This window comes from Phalacrocorax carbo, chromosome 4 (assembly GCF_963921805.1).
Source record: "Phalacrocorax carbo chromosome 4, bPhaCar2.1, whole genome shotgun sequence".
Classification (NCBI taxonomy): domain Eukaryota; kingdom Metazoa; phylum Chordata; class Aves; order Suliformes; family Phalacrocoracidae; genus Phalacrocorax; species Phalacrocorax carbo.
In genome coordinates, this window is record NC_087516.1 from 25,446,464 (window position 1) to 25,467,783 (window position 21,320).

The 21,320-nt window shown below is 39.7% G+C and overlaps 1 protein-coding gene across 2 annotated transcripts in view; it reads left to right on the plus strand.

The window, feature by feature from the left end:
• C4H4orf19 (chromosome 4 C4orf19 homolog) overlaps nt 1-21,320 on the plus strand; it is a 43,327-nt gene that overhangs the window by 3,357 nt on the left and 18,650 nt on the right. Inside the window, exons 2-4 of one of the 2 annotated variants that reach the window (XM_064449276.1) lie at nt 15,266-15,315; nt 17,799-17,889; nt 20,680-20,734. The gene's annotated coding sequence lies outside the window, so the exon portion shown is untranslated. Of the gene's footprint in view, nt 1-15,265; nt 15,316-17,798; nt 17,890-20,188; nt 20,735-21,320 lie in introns of those variants that run through there. The other variant, XM_009508951.2, reaches the window with a different exon arrangement.

A 21,320-nucleotide genomic window follows, 5' to 3' on the forward strand; every position in this document is an offset into this window, starting at 1 on the left:
AAACTAAACTTTTAATCACTTGCAGCAGGAAGCAGGGAAAAAAGGCCCAAGTTTTCTTTTTTGTGTGATGTTTTTCTGTCTGCAGTTTTTATACAAGTTGTTTTAACTTCCTTTTTTTTTCACTTTAACCACATGTTTGCTGCAAAGCCACACATGCTTTCTGGTTAGAAGAATATTTCTGGTTGAATATTCTATTATTAATTCACGTAAGTTACTTTTCCATTTGGGACAGCAAGGAGTAAGCCATCTTCTTGGGGCTTACTTTTTTTGGTGTTACCAACTGGGCCTGGCTCAGCTTTTTGCATCATTTCCCAACTATTTAATATAGTAATGCATTTCTATTAAGGAACAGCTAATTGTCTCATTTCATGTAAACAAAGTCCAATGCTTTTCTGAAAGAGCTGAGTAAGAAGGACAAGAGTATCCCATGTCAAGAAGAGCACACACCCAATGATGGACAACCCTTTCAAACTGAAGTCCATCCTGGGAACTTTCCATACTGGCTCCAGTGGGAATAGCATAAAATCCCCACGCTGTCAACAAAGGCCAGGACAAAAAGGAATAGCTCAATGCAAGCTGTGCCCAGCACACTGCTGCCAGAAGAAATGACAGTGTGGCAGCAGCACAGGTTTGCCTGTGCTGGACAGAAGCTCTCCACACTGCATCAAAACAGATTATTTCGCTTCTGGCCAGCCTCCTGGGCTCAGGACAGGTGCAGCTGACTTTAACTGTGCACTTTGCCCAGGCAGGCTGCCATTAATGTCCTCTTAGGACAGACTCCAGTGCAGAGTCTCCAAAGGCAGCTTAAGGCAGGAGAGACAGGGAGGCGTAAAGAGCCACATTCCCACAGTCCTCAGGACTTCTCAGGCTGTGGGTCTGTTTCTCCCTGACCACCTATCCTCCTCATTGTATTTATTGCAAGGAATCTATTTATTCACTGACCTGTTACTTATTACACTCACTTGCCCCTTCATCCTACAGACACTTTGCAACACTGTTTTATCAACGGTAGATTTGGGAGTGTCCAGCTTTATCTACCTTATTAAGCACTTGAGCTTTGTGCAACAGCCTATGATGCAGAAAGCACCACCTATGCCCTGACACAGCTGCCCAACAATTTCCTCCTCTCCCTTCTGGACTGTGTGCTCCCTCCTACAGTGCGCTGGTGCAGGGGGGCCCTCCCCAAGGCTTGCCATGCCAGGGCTCCTCCCAGCTCCGGGGCTGCTGCCTGGAGCCAGTCTCTGGGCTCCCTTGCCTGCTGCTCCTCTTGCCCAGCTAGCAAATCCACACCGCTCCATGCTAAGGGCAGTTTCTTTCCCTCCAAAAAATTTATCAGCTCTTACTCCTCTTATAGTGTGCAAACTTGATAGCGATAGCATTTGCATGATTTTAACACTACTAATTTCCATGGAGCTATTCTTCTCATCCACTACTGATCTACTTATAGTAAAAGAAGCATAAGTCTCAGGCAAATCCATGCTTTTGAAGTAAGCTGGCAGTCTTGTTCACTTACAGCTCAGTGGAAAACAAGCAGTTACTGTCAACTGTCAGGAACCTGAATAAAGCTTTGTTAAGGGCCCCTCTGTCTCTATTTTTGGTTTGGGTGTGGCATGGAAAAAACAATATTTACCATCTCAGTAGCTGTGCCCTTTGTGTGTTTGTTTTTATATTCCCCTTCCCCATGTGAATTCAGCAGATGTTGCACGTCTTGATATCAGCCCTGCATTTCTGTTGTCAGAGTACATGTAAGACTCCACTGAACATTAGTAATGAATAGGCAATGTCTGTGCAGCAAAGATACAGATTCAACTGCCAGGCACTGTTTCAGAGACAAACGTGGATAAAGACCAAAAATGCCACAAGATTTCATTTGCAATGTAAATGAAATAAAAGCTACGGTCATCAGCCCTAAACTGAAGGCCTCCAGGGGCCTGAGAAGCTACAGCCTTGTGCAGCATCCAATTTCTGTCCTTAACTTCTCTCTTTAATATTTTCCATTGCTTTGGATGAATGCACACAGATTGGTAAAAGGCTAGTCTGTATTTACCAAGATACACTAAAAACTAATGCTCAGTGCAATTATCCCAGTGCAATTATCCAATTAGTTACCTTCTATAAAAGCACTTCTATTCACTTTATGTTTATATAAAGTACAAACATATGGATTTGCTAATGCACAGATGATCAAAAAACCCCAAAGGCGGTTTAACAAAACAGAGCAAAGCCAAGGGCAAAGAGCTAGATGCTAGAGGAAGGCCAGCTTGCTGCTTTCACGACCAATACCAGTACCAAGTTTTCATGAAAACTACAGCCTTAGCTTTGTTTCATTTCTCTGCCATCCTTCCATGATAAAGCTTTACAGTGGCACCACTGAAATCAATGCAGCTGGACTTTCCTCCTGGAGAGAGTGAGAAAGCACCTATTTAGCTCAAAGCACATATTGTTACCCACATTTTGCACGTGGGGGAAGGCCAGGTTTGAGAAGCAAGGAGCTAAATCAGTCCTGCAGGAGGCAGAATTTGAATCCAAGTCTCCCAAATGCATTAAATGCCAAATCTGCTTCTAGAGACTAACACTCTTTAAAAATCCAACCAGGTGTCAATAAATGTCTTGTCATGGGGAAATATGTTAGACTGGCAATAAATAAAGTTCTAACATACAAGCAGCAGGTATTTGCTTTACAATAGAGCTACCTGAGACACACTGTTTATAGCCATGGCACAAACTCTTTGGACAAAGAATTCTGCTGGAAATGTCAGCCTGTTGTTAGTGTACAGCATAATGAGCTACTCCACTGCTGAAACACTGTCCCACAAGTCAGACTTAATCATGCAAATTTCATTGATAATTTTGGTGAATACAGCCCATTCTTTTTGCACAGGATTAAAAGAAAAAGAAAAAATGAGAAAGAAAAAAAGGATTATTAATCTGGCTCGATGCCACACAACACTATGTCTTTTAAGGCAATGAATACTTTTCTATAGCTTTCAAGTATTCTTCTACTGAGAGGCTGAAAAAGGTTGCAAATACAATCAAGATAAGCAATTCAATAATATGACAGAAATGCAGCTATATTTCACTGCTATCTCACCATTACCATATCTTAGCCACATTTAGACCTTTTTAATGCAGTGGTCAATACTTTGGATCTGCCCTGTGCTGAGAAATAATTATTGTAATTATAACATAAAAACTCTTTACTCTTGTTCACAAAATCATTGTGTTTAATCATTCCCTTAGCCACCCACCATCGTGCAATGTCTGTGAAGGAAATTGGTTTAAAATAACCAAATGGAAAAGTTCACAGGCATTCTGAACAGCTCTAGATTAAATTATCTCTATGCTTTACACATTAATCTAAGTGCTGTATTTAAAAGAAAAGAAAAACCCTTTGAGTCAAAAAGAACTCATGTAAGAGGAAAAAGTCACATCACATAAAGGGGTCTTTATTAAGCTATTGTATCAGGGTCTTTTCTTGAAGATTTTTGTGTGTGACTTACTGTTTTCTGTATTTTTCCGTTTTAAAAGGTTTGTTATCCATTTTCACAGTACCTTGTAACTATGGCCCTCTGCTTTTCTACTCTTTGCTGACCATTCTTTATGTGAAATGTTCAGGAACAATGAAGTAAAAAATGCATCCTAGTATGTTTCCCACACTTGTTATGTAGAAGCAGTACCATGTAGGGGGAGCACCTTGAGCAATGAAACTGGGAGAAAAGACACCACCCCAAAATAAGGGTGAAGGAAAAAGAAATGCATCAGGTATATTAATCTCTTTCGGGCTATGTCTGATCTGAAAGCTATTACAGATATAACCTGAGAAAGAAACTGATTTATATTGCTTATACTGTTTTAGAAGGGTTCCTTTTTTTAGTGTGTGTATTTGATCCTTCTCAAACATCCCCATAGCTGACTGGGTCTAAGCAGTTCTACTTACAGGCTACAAGATCATCTGAGAAATCACTGCTTGAGCCAGGCACACCATAGCCTTACCATTCACTGAAATACCAGATTCTAAATATTTGCTGCCCCTACATGCTAGGCATTCATCCAAACTTTGGACCACCAATATCTGACATAACTAACAATATCACCATTTTGCTCACAAAATAAACCAACCTTGCTCCCACAACATGTCAAATTCTTCTGCTGGAGAAAAGATCTTCAGGTCTCCCAACACAAGCTACATTACTTATCTGGATTTCATCTTATGATCCCATTAAAAAGCAACAAGGATAAGAAATCATGATGAAAATGTTAAAATTGTTTTTACCGCTGTTCCCATACAGGACAACTGGGTAAGAAAAGTTTGAGGTTTAGTTGGTTGGTTTTTATGATGGGCAAAGTCAAATTTTTCTTTCAAACCCACTGACCCATTTGCATTAAGTGTATTGTTCTCCAGGCTTTACATTTACTTCTTCCACACCATTCTTCTATATATGCCTTAGCCCAAACACTATGCCCCATGCACAGCCTTCTGATTTTCAGACCTGCTAGCAGCCATTAATTTGGGCAGGAGGGTGAGTTAAATTCATGGTGTTCTCTTTCAGTCTTCCCAGGAAAATATATGTTTTGGCTGAATGATTAATTTATAGCATGTACTTTGTGGGTCACATCAACCTCTCTGTGTAGGATTCACTTTGGGCTAGCAGTAACAAACCAAGGATGTAACTCTTGCAAACACAAGCTATTTATAAACAGGTTTCAGTATTTTTTTTCTTTCTGTTTACATTCCATTTTGAAGATCCAGTTGTAACTTGAAATCTTCCCAAAAGATTTTCCAGTCTGCCAGCCACACAAAATACATTTTTTTTCCTGAAACCATGAATTTCATTTGAAACAATGAAATCGACATTGACACCTTTCCCTGTGGGTTCCATTTTCCTTTCGAGGAGCTAAAGTTTCATGTTTTCCCCACAAACCTGTTGGGTTGCCTTAACCTGTTAAGCTGCCAAACATGTAAAAATCACCTTTGTCACACCATTATTGAGTCTGTAAACCATTGATTCTTCTAACCTTATGAAATTATTTTCCATTCTCTGTATCATTCCAGCTTGATGCAAAAAGACAAATCTGCAAAAAATTGGTTCATAAGGCCAGTATCTGAGATGAGCCCCAGAAGCATGGCTTGTTGCAAATCTGTGGTTTGCACTGCTGTAACAGCTGCATTAAATGAGTATTTGTTAGGATAAAGTGAACCTGACTGAATTTCTCTAAACTCTAAAGTACATTTAAGGCAGGTAATCCAGTAGTGGTATGCTCTCTGTGCTACGGGGCCTTTTTTTTTTTTTTCAGTAACATGCCATGAAAGAGCCTAGATTTGTATGTTCTACACTTGACATGAAAAAGTTAATCATAGACTGTGATTTCTTTGTTCAGTAAAACAGATTTTTTTTCAATTCTACTTTATCTCACATTCCTACAGCCTGCAATATTATTCTGTACAGAGCTCACTGCACAGTGCATTGCTAACGCACTTGAACAGCTCACCTAGATACTGGCACAAATCCCCTAACCCAAGAACCGAGTCCATCAAGAGCCACCTGTTTTCTGGGTTCGGCCTCCTGTTTCCCAATCTGTGCAAGTCTCTAGTGTTAGTCTGCAGGATTTGAACTTTATTCAGGTTGTTTTGGTTTTCCTCATCTCCATGTCATACCCAAAAAGGAGCATAATATCCAAAGATATGATTAAAAGCCCTTTGTGCTCCAGGAGATATACAGGGTTTCTTGAATGAGGCTGCTGGAAACTTTGCAAAAGAAATTATGTGAGTAAATATACTACTGCCCAGAAAAAGCCATGCTCCCTCTCCCAAGCAAATGGAAAGGATAACTCCATCAAGCCCTGCAGATTCAGGGGTCCTTCAACTCTGAAACTTCCTCATCACACAACTCTCGCAGCTCATTTGACAGAAGGAAAATTAAGCTTAGATTGTCAAAGATCCCATTCATTTATGCCAAGGAAATCCCACGCGATTTGGAATTAATCAATAGCACAGAAATCCCCTCCCACCTACCACATGGAGCCCAGTCTCCAAAAAGTCTGCAGAGTCTCTCTCTAGGGTGGTATTTGAAACAAGCCAGTTTGGAGAACTTGTTTCACCCTCCTCCCATGCCACCTTCCCACACAGAGAGATCTTTTGCTACTTTCCTCCCATGGAAAAAATAACACACTTATGTAGAAAATGAAGACTAGAGCACCATAAAGCCTGGAAAAGCCTGATATGAGAAAATCTTCTCCCCACTGAGCCAATACACTTTTCTCCCGCTAAGAAGCACTATTTCTAGGCCAGCAAAAAGCAACACAAACAAGACTTAGCACTGTGTCAACGAGCCCTTTTGAAAGACTTGGTAACAAAGGTATGCCTGAAACAGAGCCTGGGCTTCACCTTTCTTCTTTCTCCTGGCATTTCTTTTGCTTTTCAGGAGGTCTGAAGATCTCTCTATGGAAACAAAGATTGCAATTGATTGCCACAAAGCTTTCCATGAATGGCCTTTTTGAAGTATTCAGGTGAGATGCCTGGAAGAATCTGAGGTGTTTGTTATTCACAGCCTTCAGTTACCTAGCTCCCATTATGCTTCAGGGCTTTTGCCCCCTCCCTTCCTGCAGGATTTCCCTATATAAAGAGGCTGTAGGTGCTTTGCCTCTGAGTTACCTTCAGGTTTTTGCAGTATTTCCTTGTTTGTGTTACAGCAGCATCTACAGGCACCAGAAGCAATAAAGCCATCATTGCTGCAGCTGTCACAGAGACATCTAGTAAGACATACCCTATGTAAACAAGTACAGATTAACTAGACAGTTCCAGACTAGATCCAGACTTTGGGTACCTGCCTACTTTAAGAAGAATAAGGAAGCATAACCCAATCCCATCTTGCTTATTAGTAAAGAATACACCATCCTTGAGAAATAAATGCTCTGGGTTTTAATCCTTTTGGATTTAGGAGGCGCTTAACCCCAGGTACCTGAAATCCCAAGTGATAGGTGACATCAGTAGGTTATTACACAACATGTGGTGGCCACAGCCTCACATGGCTTTGACAGCAGTGGGTTCTGGTGTCTGCCATGTGCATGAGATGGGCTCAGAGCTTGCTCACAGCAGCAGGTACTCTTCAAGATCAAGGAAACACCAGTTTTGTGAACCTTGAGTTGCTTTGGACAACGTCTGTCAAGCTGCCTTGCTCAGACAGAAGGGTACCTGCCACAAGCATGCTCCATCAGGCCAGTAACAGGACTTGAGACAGCTACACAGATTTTGTGGGGCAAAATCTTATATATAATAGGCACTAATATCCCACACAGCTAGGTAAGGCCATTGTGAGTTGTTCTGCCATGGTGTGGCACTTGACTGCTGCTGGAGCTGGGCTGGAGCTGTGTCCCACAGACCACTCCTGCAGCCCACCCGCCGCTGTGGCAATGAAGAGCACAGGCAGGCAGCACCAGCAGGAAAGCCACAAACAGGTTGCTGGGTGTTAGTCAGGCCTCAGTCACAAAGCTGTCCTCCCCAGTCATTGCTGCACCCAAACTACAAAGCTAATTGCCCTAATATTAATGTTTGCCACCTGTTTCCTTCTTTTCAGGCTTTGCCAATAGAGACATCCTTTCCCTAAGCCTGAGTTCCCAAGGTTCCACACTTTCATGTCTGCAAAACTTTCTGCTATCTGAAAAAGTAATAATAAGTAATAAATGAAAAAAATATAAAATATCAGGAGATCCTTCAAAATAGCTTGAGCTAGCCAAGCTTTGTTTCTGTTATACAACATTATGCACAATGTATATCTTTCCAGAGGCAACAATAGTGATGCGTTTCCACTCCCCTCTCGCTGCACAGGCTGCAGCAGGGCTGGCATTTTAAGACAATGTCACAACAGTACAGGCATTGCAAATTGAACAGCAGGCTTGTTTTGCAAACTCCCTTGTTGGTTTCTGGCTATTAAATACTACCTGATTAAGGAGACTGCTTTGTTAGAGAAAGAAAGGAGGAAATCAGCAGAGAGCTGCCTTTGCGTCCTCTCACCTCTGGGGAAAACTTCTCCCACCCCATTGCTGGGGGCCACCAGATGCTGTGCTCAGAGCTAGTGCTGAAAGGAACACCTTGGAGGCACCCTCAACTCCAGCTGTCTTAGGACAATGCAATGGCTTCAGCAGGTGTCAAGGTCTCTGGTTCACAGGCTCTCACCTTAGGGACTCAGATTAAGCTCTAGCCACAGCAGACTGGGTTTTTTTCCAGGACTTTTTCATTGTGAATCTTCAAATTCACTTTTTTCCTTCAAATACATACAGCACAGGACAAGGAATAGGAGAGAAAAGGGCTGTCTCTTGGCAGCAGTTCAGCATCACAGAAATTTAGTTGTGACAGGAAACTACACCACAAGTCATTCATATGTCATGTTTGCTGGGAGAAAGTTTTGCTACAGGGAAAATAAAAATATGAGCTTGATACATTTAAAGGATTTCAAGAGGTAATATGCCAGATACCACAGTGTGAAAAAGCCTTCTTTTATGTAAAGGACCAAAATATCTTATTCCTTCAGACTCCTTCCTCACCTCATCACAATGACCTGTGTAGACTGAAACTTGATCAGATAGTAGAAGGGTTAGGAAAGCACCAACTACATTTTTATGCATATTTGCCAGTCCATCCCAGCTGAAACAAATTCTTGTGTCTTTCTGACATGAACAAGGCAGGATTTGATAGAACCTAGCAGCTATCTGGGTCTCCATCAGCAGCTCAACCACTTTCCTGTCACTTCACCACCTCATCTTACCAGCACTGTGATCCAAACGGGAAAGAAGCTCAGTTCTTTGGAAATCAAACTGGTAGCCTGACAAGGAGCACAAAAACTAAGCCCGCCTGTTTTTCCAGGGGTACAAGAACCCCAGAGCTCTCTCAAATAGGGAAGGACCACCACAAAGATCATACTGTAAGGTTAAGGGGGAAATGGTCTTTTCACAGAAAATTTTAAAAAGAAACCACAAACAAAAATGTGTGTTTTCTCAACCAGAACAAAGCTACATTTTTTGTGGCTTCCGTAAACCAGATTTACCATTCCTTATTCATCCTTATTACCACATGCTGTTTGAAAAAAATATATACAATAAACATGAATATCTCTAGATGTCAAAATGTTGGGAAGCGTGTATGGTGAATTACCACAGCAAAAGACCTAGAACACTGCAGTGCAAGGGACAGCACAGACCCTTATGGGCTCCGGTGTCCCCAGTCCACACAGGCATTCCTGGCACTAGGACCTGAGAAACAACTTAAACAGCTGAGGGGGAAAAAAGTCCTTATTATTGGGGATAATACTAATTTTTAGTTCCCATAGATCACTTAGGCCCTCAATTAAAGGTGATTTGTAGAAGGAAAGCACCGAGTCAATATTGGCTTTGGGATGCATAATGGCAGTCCAAGATTTTAACTTCTTTTAACATTAAAAACTATGTTTTGACAAAGCTGGGGCACCATCCATTTTAAGAATCAAGTCACATGACTGAAGGACTGATATCAGTCATATCTGATTACACTGCAGAAAAAGGAAGTCTTGGCTACAGATTTAACCATTCTCAGCAACTCCAAAATTGAAATAAATCTCATTCAATATGTGATACACAGCGTTTGTTAGTGTAAAATCAAAATGAATACTGATTAACAGTAACCTTTGCATTGTCTGCTTAAAATCCCAGGAATACATAGAGATCATGCCAGTTCGTTAAATTCAACCTACAACAGAAAAATGAATACCTGAATCTGAGACCTGCTTTACAGATGAAGTCAAAGACTGAACAGTGAGGATGTCTCCCACTATTTAAAACTATCCCTTTGGTTTCAATCCTGCATATGCAGATTGCAAGTAAATACCAACACCTGACAGACCCCAAGGAAGCCAGTCTCACACCAAGGCACTGCAGGGGTCCCTTGGCACAGGAGATGTGAGAATCTAGCCTGTATTAAATGCTGCAGTGGCACTGCTTCAGCTGCAAAATCATTGCTCAGAGAAGCTCAAGGAAAGACCATTGTGTACTACACATGCAGTTCTTAAAAAAAAGTGTTGTGCTGGCATACTTAAACTGATGCAATTTTGTACGTAAGAATGATGTGCTGATTTAAAACTGGTTTATCTTGATTAATTTACTCTTGCTTCACAACAGTGCCATTTCTGTGTGCAAACAAGGCTTCAGTCTCAAGTAGATGCCTGGACTGTCAGTCTTATAGGATTAGCAATTTTAAATTAAGGAGTAGGTTGCAAGGAAAAAGTTACTTCATGCTTCAAAAAGAACTTTTATTTATTTCAAAGGCTTGGAACCTAGAACAATCACTCCCTAATCTCATCCAAATGTTGATGTCGTCAATGCATTTTAAAGCAGCTTTTAATTAAGTTAAATAAAGAAAATGGATGCTGCTGAAGAAATGCCCAGTAAGAATTTCTATTTCTAGATAAAACTGCTCTAAATGCATAACCAGTTCTGCTAACTGAGAGATGTGATGCACACGACTGAGTTTATAGGTGTTTAGTGAGTTCTGTGCCATTTAATATGTCACTGTGAGCAGTCAGCACAAAGATAATGATATAAATGTAGAAGATTGGGTCTATAACCTCCACTTCTTCTAATTAAAAAAGTATATAAACTGCATAAGTCATAGCCAGTAGCATTTGCTTGGGCTGCAACAGCGTTTACTTTCCTTCTAAAAAGTTATATCTGCCCAAATCAATAAAGTTGTTTTTCAGTTTTCTTAGCTCAGACAAGCATACACAGACAAGACAGCCATTCAGGGAATATTTTCTGTATTTAAACTCCGTCAGTTAATGGTGCTATAACCCAAGTCCCACCCAGGCCATAACATAATCTTAAGAAAGTTAAATTTTATCAGTGTGGAAATCTGTAGCAGACAGAGAAGAAATAAAAATTAGGTCAGGATAATTGAATTGCAGTAGCTTGTCTGAAAAACACCTTTGCTACCCACTTTGGAAGGGCGTTAGAGACCACATTAGGGAAATGTTTTCATTTTCAAAATCATCTCCATTACTGCCTGCTTTGCTCAGAGGACTTTCAAAATCTTCGTCTTTGCTACTGCCTGCTTTATTCAGAGGACTCACTGCTGACACATCCTCCTGACCTTTTGTTTAGCTGGAGGATGAAAATATTGCTAGCATTAAAGCTAGAACTTTCAAATGGACCAGGAGAGGCTAACTTCAGCAGGATTTTATGTGCCTTTTAGGGCCTTATGTGTGCAAACTGAGGCTTATCAAAAATGCCTAAGTTTCTCACCCACAGGAGCTACCCTACTGCAGTCTGGGCTTGGCCTGTTTTACGCAGCACGCTGTCTGCAGAGAAAGCAAAAGGAGAAAAGGGTAGAGGTGTTGACTACTTTGGCAATGGGGATTTCTGGCCTTTGGGGACAGCTTTACACCTCCCCCACACAAGCTGAGCAACTTCAGGAAAAGCAGTAAAGCTTTTCACTTTTTTTTCACTGAAAAGCACTCATCTCTGATGCCAGCTCCAGCCTTGGCTCTTTAGCACTAGGTGCTCTGGGAGAGATGCCCAGAAGCTGTCAGCCAAACTCTCTGGACTGCAGTCCCCATCCCCTAGATGTGGCAGGGGTGTTCATGCTGTGGGTGCAAGTATTTAATGACAAATTACAAAACAAATATATGTGTCATTTTCAGCATATATTGGTTACATTGATTACTGATGTAAGATGAGCTACATAAATGTATGCCAACTACAAAATGAGGGTCCATCCATTTCTACCAAAGGCAGGAGAAAAGCAGCAGCAGCCACCATGACTCATTTATCTTTCTAACTAGAAGAATATACACTGGTAAAAACTAACTTGGATAACGTAGGGCTTTCTACACACTAACCACAGCAAGCAGAAATATATATATATATAAATAATATATATGCACATAACAAAAGTGACGGGGAAAACCTGCTCCCAAGCCTGTGTTTACTGGCACTGAATATTCAAAATGTCATCTGAAGCACCTCTATTCCACATCGGTTCATTCTTTAACTGTGTCTGTGTAATATTCACGGAATTATGAACAAGTCCTGCTCTGAAGGGAGGGCCTTAAAGGCCGCATATGTTATCCAAATATATAAGTGAATACTAAGCATATTGGGATTCTTTCAACCACAAATCTACGTAATAACAATTATTTCAAATGTTGCAATAGAAGAGTCATGGTCAACTAATTATAGCTCAGAACATTGTGCTACTACATCTACTTGAAAAAAAAAAGAAATACCATTCCTCAAAGTTCCAACTTCTGTAGCCTTCAGCAAAATACATTTCTTACTTCTATTAGCACAATCTTTACTATTTAGCCATTTATATAAGTTTTTTGACTGACTCTCTAATCTGACAGGATTATAGACATAATGTGTTTCCCCAAGGGATTTTTCCACTTACTGAATCAGTCTGCAACCTTCTCACTGTCTAAATTACAGCCCATGATTTAATGCCATCCATTCTCACATCCTCGAAAACGTGAATGGAAGGAAATCCCATCTCTATAGGAGGCTCCCCATGGCTCTTTGCTGACGGAAGATCTTATGAGCTTGTGACAGTGCATTACACCCATCAGAAACCTTCATAATTTTTGTAGCTAAGTTATGTTTCTTTGTCACAACTGCCTGAAAGTGGTCAGAGACTGGGAGATGACTGGGTGTCTGAGAATACTGCTTACAGAGCCAGGTCCTAAGCAAGTAGCTGGGGACAATGACTTACTTTTTCAGCCATCCCTACTTCAGACCCCACAGTGTGCAACACAACCTTTACAGGAAGTTGTGCGGATGAAATTAGGCTGATGAAGATTTTTTACATCATAAAATGCTGCCAGATATAGCTTTAATAATAATTTAAGAAATTATTAAGGTCTTTTGATTAAAGCTGTTATATATAGATGAGAAAGCTAAAATATTTATTCTACAGTTAAATAATAAAAAAAATATTCTCTTATAACAAGCACAAAGACCTAGCGCACCAGTTGCCCAGCATCTGGCATTCTTTGAGAACAGTTCCCAGAATTACCGATGTCAGTGTCTGGCCAGTACAATTATAAGTCTGTTTAAATATTTAAACTTGGAAAAAAACAAGCATTTTTTGACTGAAATTTGTTACGGATGTTCTTGTTTTGACATAAGTTTTTAAAAACCAAGGATCATGGATCTTGTCAGGATATGAGTATGACAGGGAAAGAAAGAGAGGTCTGAGGATTTTGCCTGATTAAAATGTGCAGCAGCTTGCACTTTTAACTCTGAATCTTAAGTTCCAGATAAATATTCATAAATGCACTCACCACAGGTCTGGTAATGTTCTTCTGAAATTTAGAGGCCCAATTCTCCTCGAATCCCCAGATAGATAGAGTTTTGGGGCAGGACCTAAGCAACAACAGACAAAAAACCCAACAGAAACCCTAGAACTGACACTTTTAGTACAACATCACAGGGTTCAAGCAATCAAAGGAGGCTGGATGCCATTCTGCACCTAAAGTTTCCAGGATGCTCTCACACCTGTAGGCAACACAGGGGATATAAAGCAACATTCAACCATTTTTTTTCAGTATTTTCAAGCTTGGTTTTCAGTGTTTGAAAAAAAAAAGAACCACTGTTTTCCAATTTTCTTTACATAAAGATTAAGTCCACATCTCAGACATCCATGCTAACCAAAGAGACCCGTCCATGTAGAAGAGCCCAAATGATGCTCTGAATAACTTTCTGCTAAAAAACCAAAACAACTGCATTTCTCAGTATACATTTTTCAAAGTTCCTTTATCTGTCTAGACAGCAAAATCCTACACTGCATTGTAGACTAGAGGGAAAGTGTAACCATCTTGTTATATAAATACCAGAGAAGATTCAATCAGATCAAAATAGGGACTAGTTCAGAATGGAGCAAACAAAATTATTCCTCCAGCATAACTAGTCTGGGCAACTGCTATCCATGAATTTGTTAGCAAGGGGAAGTGTAATGAGGTTTCTACGGAAAACAACGAACACTATCCAGCCTCACAACAGTGAACACGACAAAATCAAATGTAAGTTTTAAAAAGTTAAAAGTTTTTGGAGAATGTAAGTCTTCAAACTTGGAGACTTAAGCCATGTTTGATGTGATGTAAAAGCTGCTCCCTGCAGGGTGTGTGTAAAATTTCTTCTGAGGTATCTGACGCTGACTACAGCACTGCACTGGGGTCTGATCCAGCCTGACAGTTTCTGTGTCTCTTTACACATATTAAGGCAGAATTAAAACTACAAGAAAAACCAAACAATGCAGAGATATTCCTGACGATCCATTGCAGGAAGAGTTTTAAAAAGAATAAGCTTTTTGTCTTTTTTTTAAAACAGAGTGGCAGGATAAATCTACTTGATTTTTTTTTCATATTATAACTTCTCCCTAAAGTTGTCTGTTGCAGCCATTATTAATGCCTTTGTTGAGCAGAACTCAGGTGGAACCAAGAAACCAGGAGCTAACCTGCTGCTCCTTTGTAGCTCTGACCTGGGTGTCCAAAGAACAAGGATTTATTGCAGTCATTGGTTTGCCACCTGCCTGAGGCATTCAACTATATCTCGCACAATGATGCTGGAAAACATTAATGAGTAAATACACAATAACATTTGTATGTTTACAACATTTGCGAAAGGTGTACGTAGGGTGATTTCTCTAACTGTGCGTTTCCAGAGCAAGTCAAACCCATTAATTAAATTCATGCTCTTGTCCTGCTGCAAAAGTCAAAACAGAGCTGATTTATGAGCACTGACAGCTGCAGGAACCAGGAGCTGGTTTTGCTCACTCCCTCCCTTTAACTAATTTTTAAGCATCTGGGTAGGTTGATTTCTCAGACCCTGATCATACAAAAGGCTGTATGTCCTCATCTTCAAAGAAAGAAAAGGAAGCTGCTCCATGCAGAGTACTTTCTGTCAGACTGTCATGGTTTCTCCATGCTGGCTGAATAGCATCTACAGCAATTGGGTATCTGAACATCTTGGTGCCCAAGCAGCTTGCACGATGAAGCTGTAAAATGTCCCACTCATAAGACATTTCTTACCTAGTCATTTTACTTGTACTGACAATTAAAACTTTAAAATGAGAAAGTGGTACCTGAGGAACAATGTCATCTACTGCAACTCTAACAGACCCAGGGGAATTGCCAGCAATACCACCTTCTAGAGGGAAGATAAATGTCTCTGTATTGCCACAGCACATAACGATATATGCAAATAGCAATATACAGCAATGCACCAGTATGTTCTTTTCTTCTTCTAGGTTCTTTAAACAGGAGACAGATTGCTAACATTTTGGGCTGAAATCTGGAGGTAAGCAATCAGAACACATTTAACACCCAAGCTAAGAACAGGAAACTCTTATAGAAGTGGAAGATTTTGGATGCTGAACCTTCACCCTAGGCTTCTGGGAGATATTTACTAATGAAGAACTATACAAACATAGAGTATATTGTCACTGCATCACCTGCCCAGCAGAACCATACTCTGCTGTTGCAGACACTGCCAATAAAGATCAAAGCTTCCCATGCATTAATGAGCTAAAGCTGAGGGTTATATGTTTCATACCATACTGTAGACCTATATTGACCTCTACAGAGTGGAAGGTTGGGCCAGATGAACTCTGGAGGTTCCTTTCAATTGATTATTTTATGATTCTGCACGACACTTCATAAAACATAAGACAAATTTATTTTGTTGTGATTCATAGCGCAGGCAGCAAAAAACCTGCTAGGAATAAGGATACTACCACCTGAAACACCTCACAGTCACCAGTTGCCAGAAAGAAATAGTAACCAGCATGGTCTACAAAAGCAGTGAAACAAACAGAACATAAAAATATCTCTTTCTGCTGGTGACCCAAAGGGGCCTCACTAAAAGACAAGTACAGCTAAGAACCTGTACACAAATGGGCACATGATAATAGACTGCAAGATCAACTAAACAAATAGCACTATCCTAAACTGCCTCAGCTAATGAAAAGTTGGTAATTCTCCAGAAATCTCTTGTACATATTTGAATATACCACTTCTTACAGTCCAACAAATAAGCAGTTTATGATATTTTCAATTTATGACAAAATGAGCAAAACCCAACTCACACAGGTGGGAACTGGAAGTTCAGACCATGCATCTAGGAACTGCCTATTTTCAGCTGTGGATCAAGATCTCTCCTTTTGTCAGCTTGTTTTTACCACTCAGAAAACAACCTGTGCCTGTGTTACTGATCAGGCTCTCCATAAATCAGGGAGAGTGGTCAGATCTCAAAGAATTGTTAAACAGTGTTCATTCAAGTGTTAACTGGTGCATGGTATCTCAGTTACCTGCTTATGTTCTTCATGCTGTTAGTGACAAGTTTGATATTGAGAAGGAGGATAATGACAGAGTTCAAGAACTAGCATACTGATAAATACGTAAGAATTCTTGAAAACCTTTTTGAAGTCAAGAAAGATTAAAGAATAACTATCATCAACAGGATTATATCTCCTGGGTGCTTTTCATAACAAAAAGTGACTATCCATTTCTCTTCCTCCTCAATTCCCCCAATAAACCAACACTGCTACAGTTACCTACGTTTTTACTTCTCCTCATCCCTACAAAGCCTAGGGGAGAAGCGTGCAGTTCTACAGTTGAAAGATTCTTTCGTCACTCCAAGCATTCATAGAACCAATTTAGGATTTTCAAATTCAGCTTTGAGTTCACAAAACTTCTCCCTTCCATGACCTTGCAACAAAATCTTAATGGCTTTGATTCCACTCCTAGCAAGGTCAATCACAGTTTTACCATCAACATACAATGGGCCTACATTTTATACAGTATCCCACATACAAAACACATCTTAGCTTGTCTTGCGCAAAGAACACATCAATACAACCATATGTAAACAATTATAGTGAAACACATGGTCAGAAACACAAAGAATGCATGGAAATCAGAGGTTTGTTCCACTGAAATTTGAATTGAGATGAAGAGTTGAACCAATCAAAAAGACCCCAGAAAAGCTATTGGACAACAGAGTTTGCAGCAGAGAAAGTATTTCAACAGTAACACAAAAGCACACATTGGGCAGGGCCAAGGCTATCAGAGAAGGGAAGGAAACTGTGAGGGAAACACAAACCTCAGGGCATAAATTAAAACCACTGTTGATAGCTGAACATTTTCTGAAACTGCTGGGGACAGCACAGAGTCCTAATACTTTGATCAACAAGTAATGTCTACAAGCAACTGATCTTCAGATCAGCTTGGAAGACCAAGTTATGAATTCGGGAAAGAAAGAGTTAAGCCCTGTATTGTTTGAGTAAAACACACATTAGTTCTCTTTGATCCTTAGGGTGAGGGAGGCTCTTTTCTTACAGAAAGTGCTGGCTGACTTCACACAACATTATACAACAGAAAAACCGTGTATGGTGCTTGAAATCTTCAGGGTGGGAGCTCCTAATGGAGCAGAGCAATAGGCGGATCGGAGGGACAACTGTCCAGAGAATGCCATACCCCATGCATGCTCCGAGCAGAGGACGGATACAACTTTAGAAAGCAAAAACCTAGAAAGGGATTCAAGAGCAGCACTAGAAGGTAAATACGGAAATAACTGCTCAGTGTTCAAGAGGTTAATTTTGTCCAGCACTAAACACACCCAGGATGTGAAGCATATCCAGGGTCTGTGCCAAAGCACGCTTAGGGTATGGCATTTAGATTTTGACTATATGACTTTGAGATAGGATGTTTTTCAGCAACTAAATGAAATAGAAAATGCAAATAGAAGCTTCTGAGAGCCTAATGATTTTGTTTAAATTCCAGGCTATTTTAGAATGTGGAAACTGCTTGCTACTTGGATCCATGACAAGCATGTAGATACTATACACTTGCTTTAACGATCTACACCAACATGGTAAGCCATATTCCAAGGATCGGGTCTCAGGTCTAATGGAGTTGTGTTGTGCAATGAGTTGAAGTGACTGGGTATGTAAGGCTCCATTTTCTGTCTCAAAGAGTAATATAAAAAGTATTAAACAACATAAGCGAACAGGATGTGGCAACATTCCTTGTTTTATGAACACTGTTTTACACACCAGACAAGTATTAAGTTTCCTAGAATATCTACAAAGGGATGCTGCTAAGCAAAGATGATGGTAAAAAGAGTATTTAAGATGTCTGAGTGTAATTTGCAGGACTTACAGTTATGTTGCAAACTATCTCCAAGCAGAAGAGGAAAAAGTTCCAAGTACAATGAAAAGAGGATATTTTTAACTCAAGTTTAAGTATAAATATAGAATGGTTTATGCCTGATCCTGTCTGACACAGAGAAAAATGAACTATTGGTTCAATTGCAAGCCAGCTTCTGCAAATGTTCTTCTGTTAAATATCCAGCATTTGAGACTGAGTTTTTGGCACTCATTTTAACATTATAGGCAAACAGTTTCACTAATTCATTGCTTTTCTTTTTCCTTAAAGAAAAAATACACCCTACTTTTGGGTCAAAAGCCAGACACATGCATCAGACAGAAGTTCACAGTGAAATCAGTTATCACTTGACATGATATAATTGGTAAGCTCATAACTTACCAACAGCTATGACTCCCATCAAATCTCCTTTTTGGCATTTTCATCTTAAATTTCTGGGGAATTATAGAAACATATTTTGTAGAGGATTTAAAATAAACAAACAAAACCCAATTAGAAATTAAAGGAAAACCCTATAGCTACCTACTACTTCAAAATTTGTTTAACAGACAACAGCAATTCACAGGAGATAAGAATGCACTGTAAGGCTTGCATTTGTTAACTAAAATCTGCATTCTTTCAACATGTGGCAAGAGACCACGGATTTTGTTTTTCATTTTACTTTCATCGTATGCATAAATGTTTAGGCCATGGCTTACACAAAACAAATAAGGGCATCAAGACAGCATTACACTAAGAGTAACTAGAGATTGGAACAAAAATTAAATGGAAGAATCTACTTGGTGATTAGTAATGGCAGCTATATCATAAAGATTAGAATTAAGGCAAAAAAGAGACACATGATGACGCCAGCAAAAGGTTGCATAAAAATAGGAACACACAATGACTCATTCTTCATAAGCTTTATTATTTACTCCACCTAAAGTACTGATAGCACCTTTAACAGATGCACAGAAACATTCTCAACCCTTTGCAACAGCGTAATAAGTTTGAATAGGGCTCTAAATCTCCAAAGCGGTGCACAAACATTAAGCTCCAAGAAGGATACAAAATGGCAGCATGCAAGTTAAGTGATTTGCTCTAGGGCAACGTAGCAACACAATGAATCAAGAGTTCCCTGGCTCTCCTTAGCCATGAGTCACATCAGATACCTGACCTACCTCAATTTGCATTTAGTTTTCAGTCATATTTCAAGCTTTTAATAGAAAAATCTTCTAAATATCACCTATGGGTCAGACAATATGCACTTGTGTTTTTGACTTTGTAAGCCAACAGCAACCATGAAACCACCTATACAGCCAAGGGTACTTTCAAACCTGAAAGCTAGCAGTGAAATTTTGTGAGAACTTTACTCAAATTCTGAAATGTATAATCGCAAGGAATATGTATGCAAAGACAGCATAGCAAAACCAGCAGCAACAGCAATGACCACGAAATTGCCTAGTACTGTCCCGTCCCCAGCCCCATTACCTACAGATGCTGAATTCAGGAATTAACTGTCTTGGCTTAGATCCTAGGACAGTTTTGCTGAAAGGGATCTCAAGGCCAGTAAAAACCTCACTCTCTTACAAGGAAAGCCTTAGAAGTTTCAAAAATGGTACAAGCACAACTCTATCTGGATTTGTGGCTTATAATGTAAGCTGCACTGATATTTTTCAAGTTACTGTCACTCAAGCAGACAGATGCCAAGAACGAAAGGAAGCACATGGCCCAAATTCTAAAATCCACAGCAAAACACATGACCCATTTCACACAAATGAGCTTGACTTGGTGATTAATATTCCATACAGGTTTGTGTGCACACACAGATCCACATGGGCATAGGCCCACATTCCATTCACTACAAGAAATACAGAAAATAGTAATATTTTTAAAGGAGAAAAGTATCCACATTGTTTCATTCTAATTCTATCAGTATCTCATTAATTTATCTGTCTCTGTAAATTCTTAACAGAAAACATTTTGCTGAATTTTCCATGTAGCCTGGAGCATACATATCTGAAAGAACAAGAGCTTAACTGATACCTAGAATATTATTGCAATGCCAGAAGCATTTCTTAAGTTTCAAAGTTTGTGGAAACCTGAAGGAGAAAGTTCTGACAGGCATACAGTAAAGGTAAAGTTTTAGCTGATACTATAAATATCCTGGTTCCCAGCAAAGCAAAAGAAAAAATCCCGTAATACTGCATATTTGAAAATTTTCTCATTTTATTGTTGTTTAAAGTATAAACACTTCACATGAGTCCTAATCCACTGTAGCAGGCAAGCTCATGCTCACTTTAAGCAGGTTAGCATTCCAGTTCAGCTCAAGGGGATGAGCATATTACTCAAGTGATTTGTTTGAGCATTGTCTAAATTAAAAATTCACAATGGCCTGAAGAGAATGTTGCTATATTTCCACATTGTTTGCAGCAGACAGCCTACACGTCAGAGTATCCTTCTTACTTGTGTGGGCACACGAAGAAACCACTTGCAAAGTGTTGTTTTACTATTGTAGGATCAAGACATTTAAACCAAACCTTTCAAGCAGTCGATGGAGTACAATCTGAAAGGTAGGATTTTTTTTTTTTTTTTTAAATTCTCCTTGTATAGGTTTAAAACTTACTGGCCATTCACTATTGTAACCTCAGCGCTCCACAACAGAGAACATTACTGGATTGGTTTTCTCTCTGTGGTACTCCACCATATTTTCTAATGAAAATGCTTTGCTGCTATGAGAACTCGTTACAGAACAGGTTCTGAAATTTGTTTCTTTCCAACCCCTAATATTTTGGTTGTAACAAATAAAAGCTTGCCAGTCTCCACTCTGAAGTTTAGAAAATGACACTGTAAAGAAGAAATACAGGAATACAAAGTTGACTCATCCTAAGTCAATTAACACAGGTGAAAATGGAAAGAGAAAATGTGGGAATTGCAGGCAAATGGTACAGGAAAAACAAGCTAAGGCAATGGGGGAAAGAAAGAGGGGTATTTGGGGAAGGAGAACAAATTGGAAAACATAAGGATTGATTTGGCGGAGAGGAAAAGCATGCTGTCTTCTAATAGTTCCCTTACAAAGAGCTTCAGGCTATTCCATTAAATGGTCAATGCAATATCCTGACAATTTTGAGAAAGCTCCTTGATCCATTTGTTGTTTGG